This window comes from Gastrolobium bilobum, unplaced genomic scaffold (genome assembly GCF_033153095.1).
Source record: "Gastrolobium bilobum isolate Gb01-03AN ecotype WA unplaced genomic scaffold, APGP_CSIRO_Gbil_v1 utg1095, whole genome shotgun sequence".
Taxonomy (NCBI): Eukaryota; Viridiplantae; Streptophyta; class Magnoliopsida; order Fabales; family Fabaceae; genus Gastrolobium; species Gastrolobium bilobum.
This window is the reverse complement of record NW_026897243.1, coordinates 159,647-180,284: the sequence shown is the minus strand read 5'-3', so window position 1 is coordinate 180,284 and position 20,638 is coordinate 159,647. Positions and strand designations below refer to the sequence as shown.

Here is a 20,638-nt window from a genome sequence, read left to right as displayed (position 1 = left end):
TCTAGACTTTAACTTCCCTGGAAACAGCTTCAACCTGGAATTGAACAGAAGTACTTGATCCCCCACCTTGAAATCCCTAGGTGTGATCTTCATATCATGCCATAACTTTGTCTTCTCTTTATATAGGCTTGCACTTTCATATGCAGAGAGACGGAACTCATCCAATTCATCCAACTGTTGTAATCTTTTCTCTCCTGCTGCCTTTGAGTCGAAATTCAGAAATCTTACTGCCCACAAAGCCTTGTGCTCCAATCCGACTGGCAAATGTCATGCTTTCCCAAACAATAGCTGAAATGGAGACATTCCAATAGGAGTCTTGAATGTTGTTCGGTATGCCCACAGTGTGTCATCAAGTTTCTTGGACCATTGAGTCCTAGCATTCCCAATAGTCTTCTCCAATATTCTTTTCAATTCCCTGTTGGAAATTTCAACCTGACCACAAGTCTGTGGGTGATATGGAGTGCTTATCTTATGCCTCACTCCATAATTAGCCAGAGCATACTCTACCATCCTATTATCAAAATGAGTTCCCCCATCACTGATTATAGCTCTAGGGACTCCAAATCTTGAAAATATATTCTTTCTCAGAAAAGCAATCACCACCCTGGAATCATTGGTTGGTGTAGCTATGGCCTTAACCCATTTGGACACATAATCTACTGCCATCAATATGTACTTGTTAGAATAGGAAGATGGGAAGGGTCCCATAAAATCCATTCCCCAAACATCAAATATCTCCACCTCCTGTATATTATTCAAGGGCATCTCATGTCTCCTGGAGATATTTCCAGTCCTTTGGCAGTTGTCACATGCCTGCACAAACTTCTTGGCATCTTTATAAAGAGTGGGCCAATAGAAACCGCTCATCAATACTTTTGCTGCAGTTCTCTCTCCTGCAAAATGTCCACCATAAGCAGAACCATGACAATGCCACAATACATCTTTCTGTTCCTCCTCTGGAATACATCGTCTGATCACACTATCTGAACACCTGTAAAAAAGATATAGCTCATCCCAAATGTATCTCCTCACATCATGTAGAAACTTCTTTCTCTGTTGCCATGTAAAATCCTTAGGCATTATTCCAGCAGCTTTATAGTTGGCAAAATCAGCAAACCATGGTGGGGTACTAATGGATAGAACTTTATTCCCCACTGTAACACCCCAAATGTAAATACATATAGGGTGCACCTTCATCATGCATTCAACGCGCGGAAGTCTAAATTTAAACTTTACGAATGCAAATATCAGAGTGCGGAATGGAAACACATAACCATACTTATTCCATATAAAATTAAAAGCGTTAAAACGTCAATACAAAATAAATAACACTAAACATTATTTAATGTAATCCCAAAAAGATTAACTAATCATAAATAAAAACATAATTTATGCCGCATCATAAGCCCAGTCATAATGTGGTTGTGGTTCCTCTAGCCATTGTGCACTTAGTGCTTCATCGAAATCATAATGTGGAAAAGCTTCTATTAATAATTTCATAGCCTCAGTCCATAGGCCTCTATCTGTTAGATCCTTTAGTTTCTCTTCCCAGGTAGGTGGAGTTTCTTCTTCTTTACGTACCAGTCTCTTACCTTTTCTTTCCCACATAACTTTCTTATTACTTTCTTTCATCTTTTCCTGAAATGGGTGGTCAAGGGGGGTGAGATTTTGGGGAAAATCTCAGTAAGGTTCACAGCTGGAGCATTCTCCAACTATGATGCTTACTCCTGCAACAGTTTATAATAACAATACAAAATGGAACATTTAACATCATCATATATAAAAATATCATGCCATCATCATCATCATCATATTCCTGCCGGCTTTTACGGACTTACGGAGATACCCAGAGTCCTCGTCAGGTTGCAACTGGAGTATCAGTGCACAGGCCAACATTTAATAGCATGGTTTTAAGTTTCAAAAATATCATAATCACATAATGTAAAGCACTATAAACATATTGCAGTCAGACCATAACTTATCATAGTTTCATAATGGTGGCATACATAGAGAGATTACTTCAACAACTGTAAACACTTACAGTGCTTGTCGTTCTTTACTTGTATACTTTCAACTTTTGATCTCTTTACTTGCCTGTTTGCTCCCTTGACTCCCTAACATCATCATATCATCTTTTAGTAACTTATATAACATTCAACATTTGTGTTTTATCCATGTATAGGTCTCGGCTTTGCAGGTTTAATTACCTAGAGGAGTTGTTTTGCTTACTCACCCACTTGTGTAGGTTTTAGGACATTATTAGGTCATCATAACACTTAATAGAATTATTAAAGATTTCATTCTAGGCATGTATAGGTTCGGCCACCATAGATAAACATCTAGGAATATAATTTTTAAAACATGCTTTCAATTATATTATTAACTTAACATGGTTAGATCCTTTCAACATTAATCAAATAAAACCTCTTTTAGCTACATACCACTCGGCCTTATTGCCCTAAAATACCTAAGGGATTACTTCTAAAACATGCTTCTAACATTATTGATAATTTATCATATTTAAATCCTAGAGCATCATTCAAAACATCATTTTATATATTCGGCCAACTAAGGTTATGATCATGCAAAGTTGATTTAGAACCTAGGCTACTAAACATGCTAATCTAACATCATCATTTCATCATCTTTCATATCATTTAAACATCTCTTCATGCTTATAATTATCATACATGGTTCGGCCTTCTAGGGATCATATACTTAGGATATCACTTTCATGCTTTTACATGTCATTCCTAACCAAGAAGGTTCATAGGCTTACCTTTGATGATGATCAACGACTTAAGGAAACACTTCTTGACCTTTGACTACTTTGAATCTTCTTGAATGAACTTCCTTCCTCCTTGAACATACAAGGCCGCAAGCTTAAAGAGAGGAGAAGAGGGATTTTCTTGCTTAGAGATGAAGGGTTCTTTGGTGGAATTATTAGGAAGAAGGACTAAGATCCAGGCTTGTATTTGATCTTGGAACAATTAGGTATTTCTCACTAACACACTCACCATTTCAAAGCATTCATGGACTTCACAAAATGAACTAAACTCTTTGTTCTTTCCTTTGGTAGTGCCGCGACTATAGAGGGAAAAAGGAGAGACTAAAGCTTGTTCAAATAGGCAACCTAGAAGCCTTGCCATTACTTGATTGCTGGTAGGTTTTGATCACATTAAATGAGAGTAACGTGGTGATTTGTTGTCATAGGTTAGATTGCTTAATTTAGGGACAAGAACATGATGTCAATTTCCTTGATTAAGGAAATTTAGTGATTGCTTGATTTAAGGAATTGATGATGTGTGACTAATCGTCATTAAAAGTTGCTCCCTTGATTTAAGGGATTGATGAGGTGTGACTAATCGTCATAAAGGTTGCTTCCTTGATTTAAGAAACAGAATTATTTGATTGATTGACATATTGTCATCAATTTACTTGATTTAGGGAAAGTGATTGACTACTAATCATCATAATCCTAACTTCCTTGTTTAAAGGAATTTGACTGGCTTGACTTAAGGAAATTCGATTTGCATTTAATGGCTTGAAAATCAAATAAAATCAAATTCATTTCCTACACCTAGGCCGCGGATTTTAAATGCTTGGAAGGAAAAGATTTCCTTTAATTTTGGACCATGATTTATTCCTTAAGATTATGGACCTTTAACCTATTAACCTGACCTAATTTGTGCCTATTTTTCCATGATTTTATGACACTTTAAATTGACTTCTTAGAGCTTGTTTTCTCTAGTAAAACCGTGGGCTTCTTGCTTGTAGGGAAAGAATTCTAATTTAATTCCTAGTCATATAGTACTTCTTTAGGTTTATTATGTCATGGCCTTACTTTGGGCTTTAACTTGATTTGGGTTTCATTTACCTTATTGGACTTTTTATCATATAGAGCTTTCTTTGTATCACTTGGACTTGTCCACATTAAATGGAATTAAAACTTCCTTTGTTGGGTTATACTTTGATCCATGAATTCATTGGATCCCTAATGCTTATGTCTTTGGTTCATTGGACCCATACTTCTAATTTACTTAATCATAAACTATTTCATCTGAAATGTCTCGTTTATTAATTATCATAATTCTTCATTAATCATGATACAATATTTAGGGTTGTTATATCCTCCCCCACTAATAAAATTTTCGTCCCGAAAATTACTATAACTCGGGGTACTTCTGTCTAATCTCATCTTCTCGCTCCCAAGTTGCTTCTTCGGGAGTCCTTCCTTGCCATTGCACTTTTACCATGGGTATCACCTTGCTGCGAAGCTGCTTCTCTTCTCTATCCAGAATCTTGATTGGTACCACCGGGATCTTCAAATTAGGTCGTACTTCCACTTCATCCGGTAATACAACATGTGAGGGATCGGCTACATATTTCTTCAATTGGCTAACATGAAATACATCGTGAAGATTTGCCAAATTTGGAGGTAATGCCAACTGATAAGCTACCGGCCCCACCCTTTTCAGAATCTGATAAGGACCGATATAACGCGGACTTAACTTTCTTACACCGAGTGCTCTTCCAATACCTGTAATAGGAGAGAGCTTAACAAATACATGTTCCCCTACTTCAAAGTCTAGGGGTCGGTGCTTCAAATCATAATAACTCTTTTGTCTGTCCTGAGCCTTCTGCATCCTGTCACGAATCATCTTTATCTGCTTAGTTGTTTCGTTCACCATATCTGGCCCAAACATTTCTTTATCGCCCACTTCTTCCCAGCATACAGGTGTTCGACACCTTCTTCCATACAGAGCTTCATACGGGGCCATTCCTATACTTGCATGATGACTGTTGTTGTAAGAAAATTCTGCCAAAGGCAGATACTGATCCCAACAACCTTCTCTTTCTAAAGCGCAAGCTCTTAACATGTCTTCCAGTGTCTGTATTGTTCTTTCAGTCTGTCCGTCTGTCTGCGGATGGTACGCCGTACTCAATCGTAATTGAGTTCCGAACGCCTGCTGTAATGAATACCAGAATCGGGATGTAAACTTAGGATCCCGATCACTGATTATACTTTCTGGTACTCCGTGCAGTCTTACAATCTCCTTCACATAAATTTGAGCCAGCTTCTCTGTCGTGTACGTTCCTTTCACCGGTATAAAGTGTGCTGACTTGGTCAATCTGTCGACCACTACCCAGATGGCATCGTAGCCTGCTTGAGTTCTGGGTAGACTGGTTACAAAGTCCATAGAAATACTTTGCCATTTCCATTCGGGAATATGCAAGGGCTGTAGGGTGCCCGCTGGTCGTTGATGCTCTATCTTTACTTTCTGGCACACCATACATTTGCTTACGAATCTTCCAACATCTCTCTTCATTCCTTTCCACCAGAAATTATTCTTCATGTCTGCGTACATTTTGGTGGCTCCTGGGTGAATCGAGTACTGACTCTTGTGGGCTATTTCCATCACTTCATCTCTCAAGAGTCGTGTAGGGACGACAATTTTCCCTTGAAAGGTAATTATACCTTGTTGATTTAAACTAACTCCAGGTTGATTTCTTAACCGTTTCAAACAATCTACGGCTTGTTGGGCTTCCTTGATCCTCTCTAAGAGTTCATCTTGGATTTGTACTGCGTAATATTCCTGTCCGCATTCACTGTTTACCACTGCGAGATTTAAATCTCGGAAATCTTCAATCAATTGTTGTTCGGCTATCATCATACTTGCAATTCCTCTGACTTTTCTGCTCAAGGCATCGGCAACTACATTCGCCTTGCCGGGATGATACTTTAGTTCAAAGTCATAATCTTTCAGGAATTCCATCCATCGGCGCTGTCTCATGTTCAGCTCCTTCTGATCAAATAAGTACTTGAGGCTTTTGTGGTCACTATATACTGTCGTAGTAGCACCGTATAAGTGATGACGCCATATCTTCAAAGCAAATACGATTGCTGCCAACTCAAGATCATGAGTGGGATAATTCTCTTCATGTGACTTCAACTGTCGAGATGCGTACGCGACTGGTCTGCCATTTTGCATAAGCACACATCCCAAACCCATCTTTGAGGCATCACAATAAACTTCAAATGGTTCTTCAGGGTTTGGTAATGTCAGCACTGGGGCTGTCGTCAGCATCTTCTTTAACTCCTGAAAGCAAACTTCGCATTCATCAGTCCACACAAAAGGGACTTCCTTCCTTGTCAATCGGGTGAGTGGTAACACCCGCTTCGAGAATCCTTCAATAAATCTTCTATAATACCCTGCCAATCCAGAAAGCTTCTTATCTCTGTGACCGTCTTGGGTCGCTCCCAGTCAACTACTGCTTTGATTTTACTGGGGTCCACCGCTACTCCTTTATCTGATATCACATGCCCAAGGAATTGAATCTCGGGCAGCCAAAATTCACATTTGGATGGTTTGGCGTATAGCTGTTTCTCCCGTAATATTTGCAGCACGATTCTCAGATGCTCCTCATGCTCCTCCTTGCTCTTTGAGTATATCAATATGTCATCGATAAACACGACAACAAATTGATCCAGATAAGGTTTGAATATTTGATTCATATACCCCATGAACACTGCTGGGGCATTTGTCAGTCCGAAAGGAATGACCAGGTACTCGTAGTGCCCATATCTTGATCTGAATGCTGTCTTCGGAACGTCTTCCGGCTTGATCCGGATCTGATGATATCCTGATCGGAGATCGATCTTTGAAAATACTCTTGCACCTCTCAGCTGATCAATTAAGTCCTCAATACGAGGCAGTGGGTACTTGTTCTTCACAGTAACCTTGTTGAGCTGTCGGTAATCCGTGCATAGTCTCATTGACCCGTCCTTCTTCTTCACAAATAATATTGGCGCTCCCCATGGAGACACACTGGGTCTGATAAAATTTTTCTTTATTAAGTCTTCCAATTGCTTCTTTAATTCCACAAGTTCAAGTGGTGACATACGGTAGGGCGCAATTGAAATTGGCCCAGTTCCCGGTACTAGCTCAATTGAAAATTGTACCTCTCGTTCTGGAGGGAAATTGGTGATATCATCGGGAAAAACATCCTCAAACTCCTTAACCACTAGAATGTTGGACAGTGGTATCTCTTCTTCTCCTACAAGAGTTCCCATCATCATCATGGAGCATTCTCCTGTTTCAGGCGCTGAGTTTTCTTCCGCTCCTTCTTTGCCGATAATCAAACTGCGATTGCTGCAGTCAATCACCACTCGCTGCTTGGCGAGCCAGTCCATCCCTAGAATCACATTGATCTTCTCTAGTGGGAGGACTATGAAGTCCTGTTTGTACTTCTTTCCTTCATAGATAAATGCGACGTCTCTACATAGTAGGTACGCCTTAGCAACTTTTCCCGTCGCGGTCATGATCCGCATAGGTACTTGCAGTCTATCAGTAAATAAATCGTACGCTTTCGCCACATAATCGGCGACAAAAGAATTCGTAGCACCAGAATCAAATAGTACATCTAAATTTTCATGGCAAATATAGATCGTACCTTTGACCAGTTCAGCTGCCTGGTCTGCCGTGTGTTGATCGAGGGTGTAAACTCTGCCCATCCTTGGTGCTTCTTCTGTTGCTTGTTGGTTTCCCCATAGTGGACAGTTCTTGACATAGTGTCCTTCTTTTCCACACTTGTAGCAGTTTGGGGTTCCACTTAGACAGTTACCGTAATGGGGCTTCTTGCATTTTGGACAGTTCGGAGGTTTGTTGTTGTGGCTGTTGTTTCCCCGGTAGTTTCCGGGTCTCTTGAACTTGTTGTCATCTCGCCTGGGCTGCCAGGGCTTTCCTCCGTTGTTTCCTCGCCATGGTCCAGTCTTTCCTTTATAACCATTCCCGCTAGCTTCCACGGGTTTCTTCTGTTGGCCAATAGCTTCCACTCTTCTGCATCGATTGATTAGGGTTGCAAAGTCACATGGGTCGTTGCCGGCTACTAGCTCAGCAATTCTGGGATTCAGACCCCTTTGAAACTTCGCCATCAGAAAGTCTGGTAAAGGCATTGCTCCTCTGTACGTTGCCAATCTTAGTAACTCATTAAACTTAGCATGATACTGGTCCACCGTCATCGTTCCTTGAACCAGTTTGTCAAATTCTCCTTGTTTACTATCCCGGATTGACATCGGAAAGTATTTCTCCAAGAACATTTCCTCGAACACGGCCCAAGTTATAACCGCATTCTGCATTTCCAACGGTTGGGACGCATTCGCCCACCAGTGGTGAGCATCTCCTTCCAGCATGTACGTCGAGAATAGCACCTTCTGATCGTCGGTGCATTGGATAACTCGAAAAATCTTGTCCATTGCTTGCAGCCATTGTACAGCTGCCATTGAGTCAGGACTTCCTTGAAAGGAGGGTGGTTTGTGCTTTCTAAACGTCAACAGTAGTCCTTGGTTATCTTGACCTGCCGCACCGTTTCCTGGAGGAGGTCGGGGTCCTTCACCATGACCCCCGGCTCCTGTTCCCGAGCCGCTTGCTCCGTTATTGTTTGCATTAGCATTTGGGTTCCTTCTGATCTCATTCATTATATTCTGAAACATATCTCCCGTGTTGGTTTGTAATTGGGTGATGGTGTCCCGCAACGTGTTAATTTGTCCTTGTATATCTTGCGTAGGGGTTCTTCGTGGAGGCATCTTGCTGTACATAGATACAGCAAATGGTTAGTGTTCCATCCTAATCCGAAATTTTGCTCTGATACCATAAATGTAACACCCCAAATGTAAATACATATAGGGTGCACCTTCATCATGCATTCAACGCGCGGAAGTCTAAATTTAAACTTTACGAATGCAAATATCAGAGTGCGGAATGGAAACACATAACCATACTTATTCCATATAAAATTAAAAGCGTTAAAACGTCAATACAAAATAAATAACACTAAACATTATTTAATGTAATCCCAAAAAGATTAACTAATCATAAATAAAAACATAATTTATGCCGCATCATAAGCCCAGTCATAATGTGGTTGTGGTTCCTCTAGCCATTGTGTACTTAGTGCTTCATCGAAATCATAATGTGGAAAAGCTTCTATTAATAATTTCATAGCCTCAGTCCATAGGCCTCTATCTGTTAGATCCTTTAGTTTCTCTTCCCAGGTAGGTGGAGTTTCTTCTTCTTTACGTACCAGTCTCTTACCCTTTCTTTCCCACATAACTTTCTTATTACTTTCTTTCATCTTTTCCTGAAATGGGTGGTCAAGGGGGGTGAGATTTTGGGGAAAATCTCAGTAAGGTTCACAGCTGGAGCATTCTCCAACTATGACGCTTACTCCTGCAACAGTTTATAACAACAATACAAAATGGAACATTTAACATCATCATATATAAAAATATCATGCCATCATCATCATCATCATATTCCTGCCGGCTTTTACGGACTTACGGAGATACCCAGAGTCCTCGTCAGGTTGCAACTGGAGTATCAGTGCACAGGCCAACATTTAATAGCATGGTTTTAAGTTTCAAAAATATCATAATCACATAATGTAAAGCACTATAAACATATTGCAGTCAGACCATAACTTATCATAGTTTCATAATGGTGGCATACATAGAGAGATTACTTCAACAACTGTAAACACTTACAGTGCTTGTCGTTCTTTACTTGTATACTTTCAACTTTTGATCTCTTTACTTGCCTGTTTGCTCCCTTGACTCCCTAACATCATCATATCATCTTTTAGTAACTTATATAACATTCAACATTTGTGTTTTATCCATGTATAGGTCTCGGCTTTGCAGGTTTAATTACCTAGAGGAGTTGTTTTGTTTACTTACCCACTTGTGTAGGTTTTAGGACATTATTAGGTCATCATAACACTTAATAGAATTATTAAAGATTTCATTCTAGGCATGTATAGGTTCGGCCACCATAGATAAACATCTAGGAATATAATTTTTAAAACATGCTTTCAATTATATTATTAACTTAACATGGTTAGATCCTTTCAACATTAATCAAATAAAACCTCTTTTAGCTACATACCATTCGGCCTTATTGCCCTAAAATACCTAAGGGATTACTTCTAAAACATGCTTCTAACATTATTGATAATTTATCATATTTAAATCCTAGAGCATCATTCAAAACATCATCTTATATATTCGGCCAACTAAGGTTATGATCATGCAAAATTGATTTAGAACCTAGGCTACTAAACATGCTAATCTAACATCATCATTTCATCATCTTTCATATCATTTAAACATCTCTTCATGCTTATAATTATCATACATGGTTCGGCCTTCTAGGGATCATATACTTAGGATATCACTTTCATGCTTTTACATGTCATTCCTAACCAAGAAGGTTCATAGGCTTACCTTTGATGATGATCAACGACTTAAGGAAACACTTCTTGACCTTTGACTACTTTGAATCTTCTTGAATGAACTTCCTTCCTCCTTGAACATACAAGGCCGCAAGCTTAAAGAGAGGAGAAGAGGGATTTTCTTGCTTAGAGATGAAGGGTTCTTTGGTGGAATTATTAGGAAGAAGGACTAAGATCCAGGCTTGTATTTGATCTTGGAACAATTAGGTATTTCTCACTAACACACTCACCATTTCGAAGCATTCATGGACTTCACAAAATGAACTAAACTCTTTGTTCTTTCCTTTGGTAGTGCCGCGGCTATAGAGGGAAAAAGGAGAGACTAAAGCTTGTTCAAATAGGCAACCTAGAAGCCTTGCCATTACTTGATTGCTGGTAGGTTTCGATCACATTAAATGAGAGTAAGGTGGTGATTTGTTGTCATAGGTTAGATTGCTTAATTTAGGGACAAGAACATGATGTCAATTTCCTTGATTAAGGAAATTTAGTGATTGCTTGATTTAAGGAATTGATGATGTGTGACTAATCGTCATTAAAAGTTGCTCCCTTGATTTAAGGGATTGATGAGGTGTGACTAATCGTCATAAAGGTTGCTTCCTTGATTTAAGAAACAGAATTATTTGATTGATTGACATATTGTCATCAATTTGCTTGATTTAGGGAAAGTGATTGACTACTAATCATCATAATCCTAACTTCCTTGTTTAAAGGAATTTGACTGGCTTGACTTAAGGAAATTCGATTTGCATTTAATGGCTTGAAAATCAAATAAAATCAAATTCATTTCCTACACCTAGGCCGCGGATTTTAAATGCTTGGAAGGAAAAGATTTCCTTTAATTTTGGACCATGATTTATTCCTTAAGATTATGGACCTTTAACCTATTAACCTGACCTAATTTGTGCCTATTTTTCCATGATTTTATGACACTTTAAATTGACTTCTTAGAGCTTGTTTTCTCTAGTAAAACCGTGGGCTTCTTGCTTGTAGGGAAAGAATTCTAATTTAATTCCTAGTCATATAGTACTTCTTTAGGTTTATTATGTCATGGCCTTACTTTGGGCTTTAACTTGATTTGGGTTTCATTTACCTTATTGGACTTTACTTTATCATATAGAGCTTTCTTTGTATCACTTGGACTTGTCCACATTAAATGGAATTAAAACTTCCTTTGTTGGGTTATACTTTGATCCATGAATTCATTGGATCCCTAATGCTTATGTCTTTGGTCCATTGGACCCATACTTCTAATTTACTTAATCATAAACTATTTCATCTGAAATGTCTCGTAATTATCATAATTCTTCATTACTTCAAACTCATAACATCCAGATAACCTGGGCTTGGCAATACTGACATGCAACAAATCAAAAATAAATTCTTGGTCCTTTACACAACTTACTTTGGCAATTTTTGAAAAATCTTTAATAAACCGCCTATAAAATCCTGCATGACCAAGAAAGCTCCTCACACCTTTGACATTAACAGGTGGAGGGAGTTTCTCTATCACAGAGATTTTTGCCCTATCCACTTCTATTCCTGCTCTAGACACCTTGTGCCCAAGAACAATTCCTTCAGTCACCATGAAGTGACATTTCTCCCAATTCAAAACCAGATTACAGTTTTGACATCTTTTTAAAACAGAATCCAAATTTTCCAGACATACCTCAAAATTAGAGCCAAATACAAAAAAATCATCCATAAAAATTTCTATGCATTCTTCTACCATGTCAGAGAAAATAGAAAGCATGCACCTTTGAAAAGTGGCAGGAGCATTGCATAAGCCGAAAGGCATCCTCCGGTATGCGAAAATTCCATATGGACATGTAAATGCAGTCTTCTCCTGATCCTCTGGTGCGACAGCTATCTAATTATAACCTAAGTAGCCGTCCAAGAAACAGTAGAAAGCATGTCCTGCCAATCTTTCCAACATCTGGTCTAAGAAAGGAAGTGGAAAATGATCCTTCCTTGTTGCCTTGTTCAGCCTCCGGTAGTCAATGCACATTCTCCAGCCAGTGATTGTCCTTGTGGGAATCAATTCATTGTTCTCATTTTTCACCACAGTCATTCCCCCCTTTCTTAGGTACTGTTTGAATAGGACTCACCCAAGCACTGTCTGAGATAGGATAAATCATTCCAGCATCAAGTATCTTCACAACCTCCTTCCTCACTACCTCCTTCATAGTGGGGTTGAGTCTCCTCTGTGGTTGCCTTACTGGTTTGATTTCCTCTTCCATCAATATTTTGTGGGTGCAAAAGGAAGGATTGATACCCTTAAGATCTGAAAACTGCCATCCAATAGCCATTTTATTCTTCTTGAGTACCTTAATCAACTTCACTTCTTCACTCTCAGATAACATTGCATTGATGATTACTGGATATGTTTGATCATCCCCAAGGAACACATACTTCAGATTTGAAGGTAGTTCTTTAAGCTCTACCTTAGGTGCTCCCACGGGAATGTCATCTATCTTCTTTTCAAGCTCTTCCACTACCGGTTCTTCTTGATAATTTTATGTACATTTCTCCTCAATAAATCTGTCTTCCTCCAATGAAAAGTCTTCTTCTTTATTCACTTCTTCCACCATCTCCTGTATCACATCTAATCTGAAATAATCCCCCACATCAACAGGATGTTTGATGGCTTCAAAAACATCAATTGTAACGGTTTCCTCATCCACCCTCAACAGCAACTTCCCTTGTTCAACATCTATCAGAGATCTTGCAGTTGCTAAAAAGGGTCTTCCTAACAATAGAGGACTTTTAGTATCCTCTTCTTCCATGTCAAGTATCATAAAATCCACAGGAAAAATGAACTTGTCTACTTTTACCAAAACATCTTCAACCACACCTTCAGGCTTCTTAATAGATCTATCTGCAAGATGCAAGATAAGGTTAGTTTCCTTCAAGGTGTTGATTCCCAAGGCTCTACATACCGTCAATGGCATCAGATTTATGCTGGCTCCCAAATCACAGAGTGCCTTCCCCACTTCCACATCTCCTATAGCAATAGAGATGCTGAAACTTCCTGGATCTTGCAATTTTGGTGGAAGCTTTTTCTGGATCAGGGCACTACATTCTGCTGTCAGGGCCACTGTTTCACCATCATTCAATTTCCTCTTCTTAGTAAGGAGATCTTTCATGAATTTGGCATAGTGGGGCATGTTCTCCAAAGCCTCAGAAAATGGAATGTTAATTTGCAAATTTTTGAAAATATCCAGAAATCTTGCATAGTGTTGTTTCTGAATCTCATGCTTCAACCTCTGAGGGTTAAGGAACTTTGGCATATGGAGACAAAGTGACTGGCTGGTCCTGCTTGTCAGCCATCTTCTTCTTCTCCCACTTCATTATCTTCTTAGGCACAACATCATTTTCAACTACCACCTTTTTTTCTTCCTTGTCTTCCGTCACTGTTTCTTTTTCTTCATTTCCTTTCACATTTTCTACTCCATCATCAGAGACTACATCTTCAACCACAACCTCCTCTTCATTCTTCTTATTCCCCACATTCTTTTTCACCTGTTGGAGCACCAACCCACTTCTTGTCATGATTGCTTTGCAGTGCTCCTTAGGATTCACCATTGTATCACCAGGAAACTTCCCCTGTGGTCTCTCAGATATCTGTCTTGATAGTTGACCAATTTGGGTCTCCAAATTCCTGATAGATGCTTCCTGATTTCTAAATGAAGTCTTGGTCTCTTGCATGAATGTAGATGTTTGCTCTCTGAATGAGTTAGACCCCTGAATGTAATCTTGAGTAGTCTTGGATAACTGAGCAAAGGCTTTTTCCCATGCAGCAGTATCACTTTGCTGTGATGAATATGTTGGAGGAGGATGCAGTGGAGGATTCAACTGATGGTTGGAACTATAACTAAACCCTAGGTGTTGATTCTTGTTTTTCCATGGTGGCATATACACATTTCGCCCCTGATTGTTGTAATTCCTCTGGTTGTTGTTGTCATAGCACACTCCATTAACTTCTGCTTGTTCTGATGATCCCCCATAATCACATTCTTCTGTCACATGGCCCTTCCCACAGATAGCACACACGCACTTGGTGTCCACAGAAGCAACCTTTTGTGAGGATAGTTGCTTAGTGAGAACATCCAACTGCTGTTGCTGTTGTTTCTGTGTCTGCATCAACTGGTCATTCCTTGCCAATAGGACATCATATCCATCCAACTTGATGATCCCTGCCCTTCTGTCAGGCACTGGGGCATTATCAAATTCCTGAGATGCCAATGATTCAAAGATATCCAAAGCTTCTTGAGGAGTCTTGGTGGTCAATGATCAACCAGCAGTGGCATGCACCAATGTCCTAGTGGTGGTGGTCATTCCTTGTAGGAAGATTGCTGCTTGTTGCCATGCCTCTATTCCATGCTGTGGACATTTCTTCAATAAAGTCTTGAACCTCTACCATGCCTCATATATGGATTCTGACTCTTTTTGCTTGAAGCCTGTAATTTCATCCTTCAACTTAGCCCTCTTGGATGCTGAGAAAAACCTCTGCAAGAACTTGGTTTGCAGATCATCCCAAGTTGTTATACTTCCCTGAGGCAATGATTGTAACCATCTCCTTGCATCATCCGTCAGTGAATGAGTGAATAATCTCAACAGAATTGCATCCCTTGTGACACCATTAATTTTTACAGTATCACTCAACAACAGAAAATTTTCTATGTGCAAGTATGGGTCCTCTGCACTGGTTCCAGCAAACTGATCTTTCTGTACCAAATGTATCAATACAGGTTTCAATTCGAAGTTGTTTGGCTCCACTGTAGGGCGCACAACACTTCCAATGGGATGGATCACTGTAGGAGTTATGTAATCCCCCAGTGTCCTCTGTTCTGGTGGTGGTCCGTGGTTCTCTGCCATTATCTCTTCTTGGTTGACAGCACTAGATTCACCCCTTTCTTCAAACTGTCTTCTTTGTCTGGCTGCCCTTTTGTTCTTCCTCACTGTCCTTTCTAATTCTAGATCATACAACAACAAATTTGGATCAACCGTACCTCGCATACACCAGAATTAAAATTGACCAAAAACTTAACTAAAAATAAAATGCTGAAACTAAAAGATTCAATCTCAGATTTCTATGGTATCAATCAATGTTGATAAACAAATCCCCGGCAACGGCGCCAAAAACTTGTTGTGGATCTAGCAAGTGTACTAGTTGTACAAGTAATAAAATGATGAGTAAAGATCGTTCCCATAGAGATTTGTATTCAAACACTAATGAACCATAGAAAACTAATTTGAATTAAACAAAGGTTTGTAAAAATCATGAATGTTTTGTCACCAGAAAGTTAATTTGAAAGTAAATTAATTTAATACTAAAAATTTGAATTAAGATTTATAAAAACAAGTAGTCAGAAAAACAACTTTCCTCAACAATAACTTTCCTCAACAATAAACTCATGTAAACTGATCATATGATGAACTCTTTTTCCTATGATGTTAATCAACCTTTTACTTATCCTCAAGATGTAATCCCTTACTACCCTGATAGATACATTAATCAGAAACCCCAATCCCTTGGTGATTCTTCTCTTAATATATGCATGAAATACTAAGCTCTTAAGATTACATCAGAACTATAACATCAATTCCTTGAGTACTATAATCCTGATGATGAGATTGTCAGATATAGGAGTAGTGTAAACATTCCTATTCTACACTCCTCCCTTAGTAGAAAGAATTAAATCAGAAAATCTCATATCAACACATGAAAAACACTTCATCATATTAATCAAATATACATAAGAGTATCATTGAGTTCCATTGAATTCAGACTACAATGACTCTACTCAGACATAAATAAGGAAGATAAAAGAGAAGAAAGATCAAACTCCATTTCCATGTAGTGAATCTTCAATCTCCAAGTGCAATTACAATAGAGAAACTAACTAATACAAGACTAAGTCCTAAGAATTTTAGAGAGAAGTCAGATCAGAGAATCTGATGTAGGAGAGAGAGAGAGAGACTCCAGATGTCCCAAATTGTGAAGGCCTTTTCCGTATATAGTTTTACAATTTAAAACAGAATTTTAATATGGGCGCTAAAACGTTCAGAATGAGCGTTTTAGCGTCCATGCTTGACGGATGCCCAACTGCTTTAAACTAACTTGAACGCTTAAACGTTCATGAATGGCCGTTTTAGCGTCCATGCCTCATGAATGCTCGACTGTCCTCAACTGACTCTAGCGCTAAAACACTTGGTTTAGACGTTTTAACGTTGGAGACCAAAGATTTTTTCAACATCAGGGCGCTAAAACGTTCGTTGAAGGAAGTTTTAACGCCCAAGACCAGCAACTTTTCGTCCTCAGAATGTAACAGCGCGCTAAAACGTTCTGTGTGGCCGTTTTAGCGCTCAGCACCAGCAAGTTTTGGCCTCTTTCTGCAACAAGGCGCTAAAACGTTCTGTGTGGACGTTTTAGCGCTCAACACTTAGGCATTTTTCTCCTCTTCAAAATCTCCTTCCTTCTCCAGTTGCCTTTTTAGCTTGCTTTTCCTACAAGAACAATACAAATTCTCAATAAAGCTTCTTGAACTTGTAGTTGAGGAAATTCTAGGACATTAACCTCTTTTTCCATCATTTAATCACACAAATTGATACTAATTCATGCTGAAAAACTTGATGAACTAAGGGTTTATCAATCATGAATTGATTAGAGAATCTGCATTACCTGGAGATTCTGACTTTCCTATTAGTGTTAATTCTGAATTTGTACTAAATGTTAAGTTAGGCAAAACTCCCCATTCTTATAACGATTTTGATCCTAACCCTCACGAACCCAAGATGAAATGGGTACCAAAAAGTTCTTCATATATTTTTGGTATGCAGAAAAGTATGTCTAAGGTTGGAAAAAATGTTCAAGAGAAAAAGAAATGCACATAGAAAAGAAAGCCCCCAAAGTTGTGTGATAAGCAAACCGAGAAGGCCTCCGCAACAACTGGCATACCTCAAAGTTGTTCATGAGGGACCCCAGAAGAAACCTGTGGAGACAGAGGCTCTGCTCACTGATGCCATTTATCCTCTCTAAGGAAGACAAAGAGTTTTTTTCTTTACTTTCAGTTTATATGAATATTTAATTGTAGCTTTGAATGTCAAAAAGTAGATTTTCCTTTTCTTTACGATAATTATCGAGTTATACATTATTTGAATTGGGCTTGTTACTTTTGATGGATCATTCTGGTTAGGCTGAACTTTTTATTCTTTGATTACTTGATTTGGTAGTTAATCTTATACCCCTGCTGAGAATTTGGGCTTATATGAATGAACTTTATATATTGTCATTCATTCTTTCTTGTGTGCTTATGCTCATAATTGCTGTTCTCTAGAATTTTCTCTTGTTCTTTTTTAAATTACAATTTTTCATTTACATTAATAGATATGATCGATGTATTCTTTCTTTTATTTTCCCCACTTTAGCAAAATAGTCATCCTTTACGTTATATTTCCCTTGGTTAGCCCCTTAGTGTTTTTTTATACAATTCTTTTCTTAGCCACATTCCAAGCCTAACTGTAAAACCAATTGTTCCTACACCTTAGAAATTTATTGAACATTGATTTTACCTTAGCGTTCTGTTTAAGTATGGGGGTTTCCCGGGACCTACAACATTTGAAGTTTGGGGGGGGGGGGTATCATTTGTCACTTAGTTGTTAAAAAAAAAAGAAAAAAAGAAGAAGAACTGAAATAGAAAAGAAAAGAAAAGCAAAGCAAAATAAATAAAAAAACTTAGTTCTCATTTTTGTGTTATGTTTTCCATGCTTTATTTTTACTCTAGTTATGTTTCGTTAATATAGATCTTATTTAGCTAGTGCTCTTTTACTTTGGAGCTTAGCCCCTCATTCCCATACTCATCCACACCTTTTCCCTGACAGCATTTTAACCTTGAATAAAGTAATCATGATTTATACATGCATTTGTTTTTTGTAGTGAAGAAGTAGAACTTGAGCAAGCTTATGGTAGAATAATTTTCTTGGGTAGAATTGGAGTGATACACTTATTTACCCCATATACTTGAGAGATTGATTGAGAGCATCCATTAAGAGACCATTTTACATAATCAACATTATCATTTAAAATTACCTGGTTCTATAATTTGAAATGATGAAATTTCTGTCTTGACTGTTGATTTGTTGAAGTTCTATTATCTATATTCAAACTCTGTATTCTTGGCAATTGTTAGAAAGGATAAGTTGATATTTTCATCTTTGCTTTTATTTTATCATTTCTTTGGTCTGTTTCAAATTTTGATTTTGCTTATGACTGCAAAACGATAAGTGTGGGGAAATTTGATAATTGATATTTTATTACACTTATTTGTTACTCTTGATTAGTATTTTTAGGATTATTTGGAATGTAAATAATGGTCTTTTGATCTAAATTAGATTTTTGGCTTTTTATTGGGTTTAACGAATTTCTTCCTGAATTTCCAATTTTACTTTATTGCAATATTTTTATCATAACTCATTCATAGATGTCCGATTTATATCATTATTGTTGCGTTTTACAAATAACTCAGAGGGCTACAAATGTTATAAAGACATGAAAGCCCAGTTCAGACAGTAAGATGGTCTAAATTTGAGCCCAATTCAGACGTTAATTGCTGGAGTTTTATTTTGTTATTTGGACCTACAAATGTAATTAAGAACCCAATTCCCATTAGGCCCAATGCCACTGTTTCTATTTTATTTATGTTTTATTTTTATTACTATAGGCCAAAATTAGTGGAGCCCTAACCCTGGACTGAATGTGGGTTATAAGGGAAATTTTTTGAAACTTTTTGGAATTCTTGGTTTTGAGTTTGTACGTTTTACAATTTTTCTCTAGAGAATCAATTTTTGTTCTTCTGTTCTTTTTATTTTTGTTTTTGTTTTACTTAGCCATGTTAGGCTAAGCGCTTTTTAATCAATCCAAGGGTCGAGGATTCCATGGTTGTATTCAGAAGATATGTGCCTCCCTTTGACCGATTTATTTTCTCTTTCCAAATAAGGTTTACATCGCACGCGCGATTGCAGGCGTTCAATGGAAGATATTTTGCGATCACATGAATTAATGTGTCGCATTCGATCAAACGCTAGGCAATCTCCTAGAGAGGGATTTCCTAAGATTCCAATTTGTTTAGGGTCAACCACGAAATTGGTAATTATTCCTCCATTGACGCAAGTCCATGGAATCCCAACTTTGGGTTGGTTGTTTTAATTACAATTTTTACGTTCTATTTTATTTTTATTGGAACTAAAGAAAAATCCCCCCTTTTATTTTCAATTTTTAACTAGCGATTTAAACCCTTGAAATTTCCTTGAGAGACGACTTGGGTTTTCCCCTTTACTACAAAATATTTACAAACCTGATTAATTTTTATTTACGCGAGTTCGACAACTCGTGTCAAATATGGTGCTATTGCCGGGGAAATTGCATCGGTTTTTGTCGTTTATTTTAATTTTTGTTTCTGAATCCATTCGATTTTTATTATGTTCGTATTTTTCTTGACCCCTTGTTTTTCGATAGTTCTGTTTTATTGATTTAGTTTATTAATTTTTCATAGTTTAGGTAGTTCTTTTGCAATTTCGACTATTTTTGTGATGGATGAAACATCTGTTTTGCCCAGATCGCCCTCAGGAGTTCTATTCCTAAAGGAATTTAACCTATTGAGCAAAAATCATTCCCTAAAAGGGAAATAGCCTACCTTTGTTTTTCCCAAATTCGATCATTTACTACCAGTTTTTACTATTTTACGGTCGCTGCAGGACGTATGAGGTAATTCGTTAATTATTGAACTTGCTTCGATTGGGCTGATTTTTGGTGACTAGAAGAAAGACGATATTCTGAACAAGGCTTGCACATAGTGCAAGATTGATGCTGGTTTGGCCAAATTCATTTAGACCACTTTTTCATTTTGTTAAATATTTTCGAGTTCCTGAATAGGGTATAACTTGTTCTGTTGTGGTCCTATATTTTTTAAAAATCGTTTCAAAGTGTTTCTAAATTTATTTTGGTTAATTTTAATTATAGTTTTTTTTTCAAAAAAAAAATTCTAGTGTAATTTACGTATTTTGTAGGTTGAGTTATAGTAGTGCTATTGAACTTGATTCTTGTTTATGAGCATTCTGATTGCGTTACTTCTACTAATTGTTCTAGTTCTTTTGATAGAGTAGACTTTATCTTTTCTAGTAGTTTTTTCATTAGTTTAGCAAATATGGTTAACATAAGTCTTAAATAGTTGGCTGCACCTAATGTTGATAATTATCAGCCATTGTGTATTTGTTATCCTGATTTAGATGTTGCCTTTGAACTCAAATCTAGTTTTATCCATTTGTTTCCAAAGTTTCATGGTTGTGCATG

The 20,638-nt window shown here is 37.8% G+C and overlaps 1 non-coding gene across 1 annotated transcript; it reads left to right on the top strand.

Annotated features, from left to right (window-relative positions):
- Positions 1–14,662: 14,662 nt before the first annotated feature.
- LOC133305151 (small nucleolar RNA R71) lies at positions 14,663–14,769 on the top strand. Its single transcript, XR_009750730.1, has one exon. It is a non-coding gene; the product is annotated as a small nucleolar RNA R71 (small nucleolar RNA).
- Positions 14,770–20,638: the final 5,869 nt, after the last annotated feature.